A 12,256-nucleotide genomic window follows, 5' to 3' on the forward strand; every position below is an offset into this window, starting at 1 on the left:
TTTAGTAGGCCGGAACAGCCAATTGCATTTTTAAAAATGGTAATTTGGAACAGAAGGTTGAAGCTCAGCTTTATTCAGTTGAGGACAACACCAGGCAGGGGCAGACAGACACCTTTAGTAGGCCGGAACAGCCAATTTTTTAAAAAAACAGCAGTTAGTAAGAGGCAGAAGGTAGAAGCTCAGCTTTATTCAGTTGAGGACAACACCAGGCAGGGGCAGACATTCACCTTTAGTAGGCCGGAACAGCCAATTGCATTTTTAAAAATGGTAATTTGGAACTGAAGGTTGAAGCTCAGCTTTATTCAGTTGAGGACAACACCAGGCAGGGGCAGACAGACACCTTTAGTAGGCCGGAACAGCCAATTTTTTAAAAAAACAGCAGTTAGTAAGAGGCAGAAGGTAGAAGCTCAGCTTTATTCAGTTGAGGACAACACCAGGCAGGGGCAGACATTCACCTTTAGTAGGCCGGAACAGCCAATTGCATTTTTAAAAATGGTAATTTGGAACAGAAGGTTGAAGCTCAGCTTTATTCAGTTGAGGACAACACCAGGCAGGGGCAGACAGACACCTTTAGTAGGCCGGAACAGCCAATGGCATTTTTAGAAATGGTAATTTGGAACAGAAGGTAGAAGCTCAGCTTTATTCAGTTGAGGACAACACCAGGCAGGGGCAGACATTCACCTTTAGTAGGCCGGAACAGCCAATTGCATTTTTAAAAATGGTAATTTGGAACAGAAGGTTGAAGCTCAGCTTTATTCAGTTGAGGACAACACCAGGCAGGGGCAGACAGACACCTTTAGTAGGCCGGAACAGCCAATTGCATTTTTAAAAATGGTAATTTGGAACAGAAGGTAGAAGCTCAGCTTTATTCAGTTGAGGACAACACCAGGCAGGGGCAGACAGACACCTTTAGTAGGCCGGAACAGCCAATTTTTTAAAAAAACAGCAGTTAGTAAGAGGCAGAAGGTAGAAGCTCAGCTTTATTCAGTTGAGGACAACACCAGGCAGGGGCAGACATTCACCTTTAGTAGGCCGGAACAGCCAATTGCATTTTTAAAAATGGTAATTTGGAACTGAAGGTTGAAGCTCAGCTTTATTCAGTTGAGGACAACACCAGGCAGGGGCAGACAGACACCTTTAGTAGGTCGGAACAGCCAATGGCATTTTTAGAAATGGTAATTTGGAACAGAAGGTAGAAGCTCAGCTTTATTCAGTTGAGGACAACACCAGGCAGGGGCAGACATTCACCTTTAGTAGGCCGGAACAGCCAATTGCATTTTTAAAAATGGTAATTTGGAACTGAAGGTTGAAGCTCAGCTTTATTCAGTTGAGGACAACACCAGGCAGGGGCAGACAGACACCTTTAGTAGGCCGGAACAGCCAATTTTTTAAAAAAACAGCAGTTAGTAAGAGGCAGAAGGTAGAAGCTCAGCTTTATTCAGTTGAGGACAACACCAGGCAGGGGCAGACATTCACCTTTAGTAGGCCGGAACAGCCAATTGCATTTTTAAAAATGGTAATTTGGAACAGAAGGTTGAAGCTCAGCTTTATTCAGTTGAGGACAACACCAGGCAGGGGCAGACAGACACCTTTAGTAGGCCGGAACAGCCAATGGCATTTTTAGAAATGGTAATTTGGAACAGAAGGTAGAAGCTCAGCTTTATTCAGTTGAGGACAACACCAGGCAGGGGCAGACATTCACCTTTAGTAGGCCGGAACAGCCAATTGCATTTTTAAAAATGGTAATTTGGAACAGAAGGTTGAAGCTCAGCTTTATTCAGTTGAGGACAACACCAGGCAGGGGCAGACAGACACCTTTAGTAGGCCGGAACAGCCAATTGCATTTTTAAAAATGGTAATTTGGAACAGAAGGTAGAAGCTCAGCTTTATTCAGTTGAGGACAACACCAGGCAGGGGCAGACAGACACCTTTAGTAGGCCGGAACAGCCAATTTTTAAAAAAAACAGCAGTTAGTAAGAGGCAGAAGGTAGAAGCTCAGCTTTATTCAGTTGAGGACAACACCAGGCAGGGGCAGACAGACACCTTTAGTAGGCCGGAACAGCCAATTGCATTTTTAAAAATGGTAATTTGGAACAGAAGGTTGAAGCTCAGCTTTATTCAGTTGAGGACAACACCAGGCAGGGGCAGACAGACACCTTTAGTAGGCCGGAACAGCCAATTTTTTAAAAAAACAGCAGTTAGTAAGAGGCAGAAGGTAGAAGCTCAGCTTTATTCAGTTGAGGACAACACCAGGCAGGGGCAGACATTCACCTTTAGTAGGCCGGAACAGCCAATTGCATTTTTAAAAATGGTAATTTGGAACTGAAGGTTGAAGCTCAGCTTTATTCAGTTGAGGACAACACCAGGCAGGGGCAGACAGACACCTTTAGTAGGTCGGAACAGCCAATGGCATTTTTAGAAATGGTAATTTGGAACAGAAGGTAGAAGCTCAGCTTTATTCAGTTGAGGACAACACCAGGCAGGGGCAGACATTCACCTTTAGTAGGCCGGAACAGCCAATTGCATTTTTAAAAATGGTAATTTGGAACTGAAGGTTGAAGCTCAGCTTTATTCAGTTGAGGACAACACCAGGCAGGGGCAGACAGACACCTTTAGTAGGCCGGAACAGCCAATTTTTTAAAAAAACAGCAGTTAGTAAGAGGCAGAAGGTAGAAGCTCAGCTTTATTCAGTTGAGGACAACACCAGGCAGGGGCAGACATTCACCTTTAGTAGGCCGGAACAGCCAATTGCATTTTTAAAAATGGTAATTTGGAACAGAAGGTTGAAGCTCAGCTTTATTCAGTTGAGGACAACACCAGGCAGGGGCAGACAGACACCTTTAGTAGGCCGGAACAGCCAATGGCATTTTTAGAAATGGTAATTTGGAACAGAAGGTAGAAGCTCAGCTTTATTCAGTTGAGGACAACACCAGGCAGGGGCAGACATTCACCTTTAGTAGGCCGGAACAGCCAATTGCATTTTTAAAAATGGTAATTTGGAACAGAAGGTTGAAGCTCAGCTTTATTCAGTTGAGGACAACACCAGGCAGGGGCAGACAGACACCTTTAGTAGGCCGGAACAGCCAATTGCATTTTTAAAAATGGTAATTTGGAACAGAAGGTAGAAGCTCAGCTTTATTCAGTTGAGGACAACACCAGGCAGGGGCAGACAGACACCTTTAGTAGGCCGGAACAGCCAATTTTTAAAAAAAACAGCAGTTAGTAAGAGGCAGAAGGTAGAAGCTCAGCTTTATTCAGTTGAGGACAACACCAGGCAGGGGCAGACAGACACCTTTAGTAGGCCGGAACAGCCAATTGCATTTTTAAAAATGGTAATTTGGAACAGAAGGTTGAAGCTCAGCTTTATTCAGTTGAGGACAACACCAGGCAGGGGCAGACAGACACCTTTAGTAGGCCGGAACAGCCAATTTTTTAAAAAAACAGCAGTTAGTAAGAGGCAGAAGGTAGAAGCTCAGCTTTATTCAGTTGAGGACAACACCAGGCAGGGGCAGACATTCACCTTTAGTAGGCCGGAACAGCCAATTGCATTTTTAAAAATGGTAATTTGGAACTGAAGGTTGAAGCTCAGCTTTATTCAGTTGAGGACAACACCAGGCAGGGGCAGACAGACACCTTTAGTAGGTCGGAACAGCCAATGGCATTTTTAGAAATGGTAATTTGGAACAGAAGGTAGAAGCTCAGCTTTATTCAGTTGAGGACAACACCAGGCAGGGGCAGACATTCACCTTTAGTAGGCCGGAACAGCCAATTGCATTTTTAAAAATGGTAATTTGGAACTGAAGGTTGAAGCTCAGCTTTATTCAGTTGAGGATAACACCAGGCAGGGGCAGACAGACACCTTTAGTAGGCCGGAACAGCCAATTGCATTTTTAAAAATGGTAATTTGGAACAGAAGGTGGAAGCTCAGCTTTATTCAGTTGAGGACAACACCAGGCAGGGGCAGACAGACACCTTTAGTAGGCCGGAACAGCCAATTTTTTAAAAAAACAGCAGTTAGTAAGAGGCAGAAGGTAGAAGCTCAGCTTTATTCAGTTGAGGACAACACCAGGCAGGGGCAGACATTCACCTTTAGTAGGCCGGAACAGCCAATTGCATTTTTAAAAATGGTAATTTGGAACTGAAGGTTGAAGCTCAGCTTTATTCAGTTGAGGACAACACCAGGCAGGGGCAGACAGACACCTTTAGTAGGCCGGAACAGCCAATGGCATTTTTAGAAATGGTAATTTGGAACAGAAGGTAGAAGCTCAGCTTTATTCAGTTGAGGACAACACCAGGCAGGGGCAGACATTCACCTTTAGTAGGCCGGAACAGCCAATGGCATTTTTAAAAATGGTAATTTGGAACAGAAGGTAGAAGCTCAGCTTTATTCAGTTGAGGACAACACCAGGCAGGGGCAGACAGACACCTTTAGTAGGCCGGAACAGCCAATTTTATAAAAAAAAAGCAGTTAATAAGAGGCAGAAGGTAGAAGCTCAGCTTTATTCAGTTGCAGCTTCTTGGCAATAATATAAAGAAGACGCGACAGGACAACACTCGGTGGATGCCATATCTGTGTTTTCAATGGAAAAAAACCTTTCAGTTAACTACTTGCAGGAGCAAGTTTTTGTAGCTGGTGGACAATTTTTTTTAAAAAAAGCAGTTAATAAGAGGCAGAAGGTAGAAGCTCAGCTTTATTCAGTTGCAGCTTCTTGGCAATAATATAAAGAAGACGCGACAGGACAACACTCGGTGGATGCCATATCTGTGTTTTCAATGGAAAAAAACCTTTCAGTTAACTACTTGCAGGAGAAAGTTTTTGTAGCTGGTGGCCAATTTTTGTACTGTACCAGTTTTTTGTTGTATGTGTTTTTGTTTTTAATGTTAAAATGTCTGCATTTGATATCTCTCCAGTATTTTCTTTTTTATAAGCAAAATACTGCAGTTTTACATCGGTTACATGGATACACAGGCAGCTTGGTGGTGAGTGGAGGAGTATTTAAAGTAGGGACCGCAGACAGGCTATCAAAGGCCTAAAATAACAAACAATAGGCTCATGGCAGCTTTACAGCGGTTACATGGATACACAGGCAGGCAGCTTGGTGGTCAGTGGAGGAGTATTTAAAGTAGGGACCGCAGACAGGCTATCAAAGGCCTAAAATAACAAACAATAGGCTCATGGCAGCTTTACAGCGGTTACATGGATACACAGGCAGCTTGGTGGTGAGTGGAGGAGTATTTAAAGTAGGGACCGCAGACAGGCTATCAAAGGCCTAAAATAACAAACAATAGGCTTATGGCAGTTTTACAGCGGTTACATGGATACACGGGCAGGCAGCTTGGTGATCAGTGGAGGAGTATTTAAAGTAGGGACCGCAGACAGGCTATCAAAGGCCTAAAATAACAAACAATAGGCTCATGGCAGTTTTACAGCGGTTACATGGATACACGGGCAGGCAGCTTGGTGGTCAGTGGAGGAGTATTTAAAGTAGGGACCGCAGACAGGCTATCAAAGGCCTAAAATAACAAACAATAGGCTTATGGCAGTTTTACAGCGGTTACATGGATACACGGGCAGGCAGCTTGGTGGTCAGTGGAGGAGTATTTAAAGTAGGGACCGCAGACAGGCTATCAAAGGCCTAAAATAACAAACAATAGGCTCATGGCAGCTTTACAGCGGTTACATGGATACACAGGCAGCTTGGTGGTGAGTGGAGGAGTATTTAAAGTAGGGACCGCAGACAGGCTATCAAAGGCCTAAAATAACAAACAATAGGCTTATGGCAGTTTTACAGCGGTTACATGGATACACGGGCAGGCAGCTTGGTGGTCAGTGGAGGAGTATTTAAAGTAGGGACCGCAGACAGGCTATCAAAGGCCTAAAATAACAAACAATAGGCTCATGGCAGTTTTACAGCGGTTACATGGATACACGGGCAGGCAGCTTGGTGGTCAGTGGAGGAGTATTTAAAGTAGGGACCGCAGACAGGCTATCAAAGGCCTAAAATAACAAACAATAGGCTCATGGCAGTTTTACAGCGGTTACATGGATACACGGGCAGGCAGCTTGGTGGTCAGTGGAGGAGTATTTAAAGTAGGGACCGCAGACAGGCTATCAAAGGCCTAAAATAACAAACAATAGGCTCATGGCAGCTTTACAGCGGTTACATGGATACACAGGCAGCTTGGTGGTGAGTGGAGGAGTATTTAAAGTAGGGATCGCAGACAGGCTATCAAAGGCCTAAAATAACAAACAATAGGCTCATGGCAGCTTTACAGCGGTTACATGGATACACAGGCAGGCAGCTTGGTGGTCAGTGGAGGAGTATTTAAAGTAGGGACCGCAGACAGGCTATCAAAGGCCTAAAATAACAAACAATAGGCTCATGGCAGCTTTACAGCGGTTACATGGATACACAGGCAGCTTGGTGGTGAGTGGAGGAGTATTTAAAGTAGGGACCGCAGACAGGCTATCAAAGGCCTAAAATAACAAACAATAGGCTTATGGCAGTTTTACAGCGGTTACATGGATACACGGGCAGGCAGCTTGGTGATCAGTGGAGGAGTATTTAAAGTAGGGACCGCAGACAGGCTATCAAAGGCCTAAAATAACAAACAATAGGCTCATGGCAGTTTTACAGCGGTTACATGGATACACGGGCAGGCAGCTTGGTGGTCAGTGGAGGAGTATTTAAAGTAGGGACCGCAGACAGGCTATCAAAGGCCTAAAATAACAAACAATAGGCTCATGGCAGCTTTACAGCGGTTACATGGATACACAGGCAGCTTGGTGGTGAGTGGAGGAGTATTTAAAGTAGGGACCGCAGACAGGCTATCAAAGGCCTAAAATAACAAACAATAGGCTTATGGCAGTTTTACAGCGGTTACATGGATACACGGGCAGGCAGCTTGGTGGTCAGTGGAGGAGTATTTAAAGTAGGGACCGCAGACAGGCTATCAAAGGCCTAAAATAACAAACAATAGGCTCATGGCAGTTTTACAGCGGTTACATGGATACACGGGCAGGCAGCTTGGTGGTCAGTGGAGGAGTATTTAAAGTAGGGACCGCAGACAGGCTATCAAAGGCCTAAAATAACAAACAATAGGCTCATGGCAGTTTTACAGCGGTTACATGGATACACGGGCAGGCAGCTTGGTGGTCAGTGGAGGAGTATTTAAAGTAGGGACCGCAGACAGGCTATCAAAGGCCTAAAATAACAAACAATAGGCTCATGGCAGCTTTACAGCGGTTACATGGATACACAGGCAGCTTGGTGGTGAGTGGAGGAGTATTTAAAGTAGGGATCGCAGACAGGCTATCAAAGGCCTAAAATAACAAACAATAGGCTCATGGCAGCTTTACAGCGGTTACATGGATACACAGGCAGCTTGGTGGTGAGTGGAGGAGTAGTGCAAGGAGTGTCTGTCCCAGTACTCCCAAAATATAAATAGATGTTAATGTCTCGCAAAACAACCAAAACAAAAAAAAAGGTGGCATACTTAGGTACAGGGGTGGGCTCATCTACTGAGTTTCTGACATAGTAATTTGGCAGTAACTATTTAATGGTGCCAATATAGGACACAGACACAGACTACTTTAAGTTGCATCATAGATGTCTACAAATTTGTATTGTCAGTGCCAGACATTGAATGATGTCAGCGAATAGACTAAAGATTGGTGGAGCTGTGCGACATAATTTTGGACGTGGTAGAGCACATTTTGAGCTGGGGTAGGGGGGAACTCTCTTGAGGCCGGCGGGACCGCCCCAGGGCCCCTCATGTTACAACGGTGTGTCTGACGTTGGGTGCGCACCACCACCGCCAGAGACACTACATTGTACTATGAGGGACCCAGTAGCAATGCCGTCAACCAAAAGCGAGCACACCCACCTCTTCAGACAAACAGCAGTCTCACGGGTGCTTGCGCCAAGTCGCGATACCACGGCCCCGTGTGGGGAGTTTTGCCATTTAGGGAGGTGTAAACATGTCGTATGCTGTACAATCAGCTGCAGCAAATTAGACATTAGAAAAGTAATTCACAGGCAAGAGCTTTTCATAGGAAAGCTAGGTGTCGGCCGGGCAAGGTGGGGCAAAAGATTTCGAAATCCAGTTGTGGTTCATTTTAATGAATGTTAGATCATCAACATTTTGGGTAGCCAGACGAGTCCTTTTTTCGGTTAATATTGAACCTGCAGCACTGAATACTCTTTCTGATAGGACACTTGCTGCCGGGCAAGCAAGCTCCTGCAATGCATATTCTGCCAATTCTGGCCAGGTGTCTAATTTGGAGGCCCAGTAATCAAATGGGAATGACGGTTGAGGGAGAACATCGATAAGGGATGAAAAATAGTTAGTAACCATACTGGACAAATGTTGTCTCCTGTCACTTTCAATTGATGCAGCAGTACCTGTCCTGTCTGCGGTCATAGCAAAATCACTCCACAACCTGGTCAGAAAACCCCTCTGTCCAACGCCACTTCTGATGTGTGCACCCCTAACACTCCTAGTCTGCTGCCCCCTGGAGCTCGTGTGAGAACGATCACGTGCGCTGTGTGCTGGGAATGCCTGAAGCAAACAGTCAACAAGAGTTGATTGTTTGGTTGCTAATATTAGTTCCAAGTTCTCATGTGGCATAATATTTTGCAATTTGCCTTTATAGCGTGGATCAAGGAGGCAGGCCAACCAGTAATCGTCATCGTTCATCATTTTCGTAATGCGTGTGTCCCTTTTTAGGATACGTAAGGCATAATCCGCCATGTGGGCCAAAGTTCCAGTTGTCAAATCTCCGGTTGTGATTGGTTGAGGGGCAGTTGCAGGCAAATCTACGTCACTTGTGTCCCTCAAAAAACCAGAACCCGGCCGTGACACGCAACCAATTTCCTGTGCCCCCGGGAAAGGTTCGGCATTAAAAATATACTCATCCCCATCATCCTCCTCGTCCTCCACCTCCTCTTCGCCCGCTACCTCGTCCTGTACACTGCCCTGACCAGACAATGGCTGACTGTCATCAAGGCTTTCCTCTTCCTCTGGTGCAGACGCCTGCTCCTTTATGTGCGTCAAACTTTGCATCAGCAGACGCATTAGGGGGATGCTCATGCTTATTACGGCATTGTCTGCACTAACCAGCCGTGTGCATTCCTCAAAACACTGAAGGACTTGACACATGTCTTGTATCTTAGACCACTGCACACCTGACAACTCCATGTCTGCCATCCTACTGCCTGCCCGTGTATCCTCCCACAAATAAATAACAGCACGCCTCTGTTCGCACAGTCTCTGAAGCATGTGCAGTGTTGAGTTCCACCTTGTTGCAACGTCTATGATTAGGCGATGCTGGGGAAGGTTCAAAGACCGCTGATAGGTCTGCATACGGCTGGCGTGTACAGGCGAACGTCGGATATGTGAGCAAAGTGCACGCACTTTGAGGAGCAGGTCGGAGAACCCAGGATAAGTTTTCAATAAGCACTGCACCACCAGGTTTAAGGTGTGAGCCAGGCAAGGAATGTGTTTCAGTTGGGAAAGGGAGATGGCAGCCATGAAATTCCTTCCGTTATCACTCACTACCTTGCCTGCCTCAAGATCTACTGTGCCCAGCCACGACTGCGTTTCTTGTTGCAAGAACTCGGATAGAACTTCCGCGGTGTGTCTGTTGTCGCCCAAACACTTCATAGCCAATACAGCCTGCTGACGCTTGGCAGTAGCTGGCCCATAATGGGACAACTGGTGTGCAACAGTGTCATCTGCCGATGGAGTGGTTGGCAGACTGCGTTCTGTGGAAGAGCTGTAGCTTCTGCAGGAGGACGAGGAGGAGGAGGAGGAGGGGGTGCGAACGCCTACAGCCAACTGTTTCCTAGACCGTGGGCTAGGCACAACTGTCCCTAAATTGATGTCGCCTGTGGACCCTGCATCCACCACATTCACCCAGTGTGCCGTGATGGACACATAACGTCCCTGGCCATGCCTACTGGTCCATGCATCTGTAGTCAGGTGCACCTTTGTACTCACAGATTGCCTGAGTGCATGGACGATGCGCTGTTTAACATGCTGGTGCAGGGCTGGGATGGCTTTTCTGGAAAAAAAGTGTCGACTGGGTAGCTCGTATCGTGGTTCAGCGTACTCCATCAGGGCTTTGAAAGCTTCGCTTTCAACTAACCGGTAGGGCATCATCTCTAACGAGATTAGTCTAGCTATGTGGGCGTTAAAACCCTGTGTACGCGGATGCGAGGATAAGTACTTCCTTTTTCTAACCAGAGTCTCATGTAGGGTGAGCTGGACTGGAGAGCTGGAGATCGTGGAACTTTCGGGTGTGCCGGTGTACATGGCAGACTGAGAGACGGTTGGAGACGGTATTGTTTCCGCCGGTGCCCTAGATGCAATATTTCCTCCTACAAAACTGGTGGTTCCCTGACCCTGACTGCTTTTGGCTGGCAAAGAAACCTGCACAGATACTGCCGGTGGTGCGGAAAATGGTGGCCTTACAGTGACGGAAGGGATGTTGCGTTGCTGACTAGCTTCATTGGCCGAGGGTGCTACAACCTTAAGGGACGTTTGGTAGTTAGTCCAGGCTTGAAAATGCATGGTGGTTAAGTGTCTATGCATGCAACTAGTATTTAGACTTTTCAGATTCTGACCTCTGCTTAAGCTAGTTGAACATTTTTGACAGATGACTTTGCGCTGATCAGTTGGATGTTGTTTAAAAAAATGCCAGACTGCACTCTTCCTAGACTCGGATCCCTTTTCAGGGATTGCAGACTGAGCTTTAACCGGATGGCCACGCTGTCCTCCAACAGGTTTTGGCTTTGACACGCGTTTTGGGCCAGATACGGGCCCGGCAGATGGAACCTGTTGCGATGTTGATGCCTGCTTCGGCCCCTCCTCCACCTCCGCTTCTGAACTACTGCCGCCTGCACCCTGTTCCCCCAATGGCTGCCAATCAGGGTCAATAACTGGGTCATCTATTACCTCCTCTTCGAGCTCGTGTGCAACTTCGTCTGTGTCACTGTGTCGGTCGGTGGTATAGCGTTCGTGGCGGGGCAACATAGTCTCATCAGGGTCTGATTGTGGATCTGTACCCTGAGAGGGCAATGTGGTGGTCTGAGTCAAAGGAGCAGCATAGTACTCTGGCTGTGGCTGTGCATCAGTGCACTCCATGTCAGAATATACTTGTAATGGGCATGGCCTGTTAAATGTTTCACTTTCTAAGCCAGGGACGGTATGTGTAAAGAGCTCCATGGAGTGACCCGTTGTGTCGCCTGCTGCATCCTTCTCTCTTGTTGTAGTTTTTGCTGAGGAGGACAAGGAAGCGACTTGTCCCTGACCGTGAACATCCACAAGCGACGCGCTGCTTTTACATTTACCAGTTTCGGAAGAGGAGGCAAAAGAGCTAGAGGCTGAGTCTGCAATGTAAGCCAAAACTTGCTGTTGCTGCTCCGCCTTTAAAAGCGGTTTTCCTACTCCCAGAAAAGAGAGCGTTCGAGGCCTTGTGTAGCCTGACGACGAAACTGGCTCCACAGCTCCAGACTTAGGTGGAATATTTTTATCCCCACGACCACCTGATGCTCCACTACCACTACCATCATTACCAGCTGACAATGAACGCCCACGACGACCTCTTGCACCAGACTTCCTCATTGTTTTAAAATCTTAACCAAAGTAACTTTATTTGTTGCTGTCAAACAACTTACATGGTGAGCTATAACTTCAGTATGATTTCAATATCCCTTAACAGGTTGGTGAGACCACAAGGAAAATCAGGCACAATGTTACACACTCTGTTTTCTGTGGCACAAAATCACAGAGATGACACACACGCAGGACTGTCACTCAAGCACTAATGTCAATATTAATCTCCCACCTAATTTATTTATTTATTTTTTTCAGGGAGACTTTAGAAACCAAATAATATTAAAAAAACCAAAAAAATAAATAGCCTTTCTATGGCCCACTGAATGAGAGAGAGAGGTGGCACACCCAGGAGTCAAGACTGGCACACAAGCTGAAAGGGCAATATTACTCTCCCACTGTTTTTTTAAGTTTTTTTTTTTTTATTTTCAGGGAGACTTTAGAAACCAAATAATATTAAAAAAACCAAAAAAATAAATAGGCTTTCTATGGCCCACTGAATGAGAGAGAGGTGGCACACCCAGGAGTCAAGACTGGCACACAAGCTGAAAGGGCAATATTACTCTCCCACTGTTTTTTTTTTTTTCAGGGAGACTTTAGAAACCAAATAATAAGAAAAAAAATAAATAAATAAATA

Source organism: Ranitomeya variabilis, chromosome 2 (assembly GCF_051348905.1).
Source record: "Ranitomeya variabilis isolate aRanVar5 chromosome 2, aRanVar5.hap1, whole genome shotgun sequence".
Taxonomy (NCBI): Eukaryota; Metazoa; Chordata; class Amphibia; order Anura; family Dendrobatidae; genus Ranitomeya; species Ranitomeya variabilis.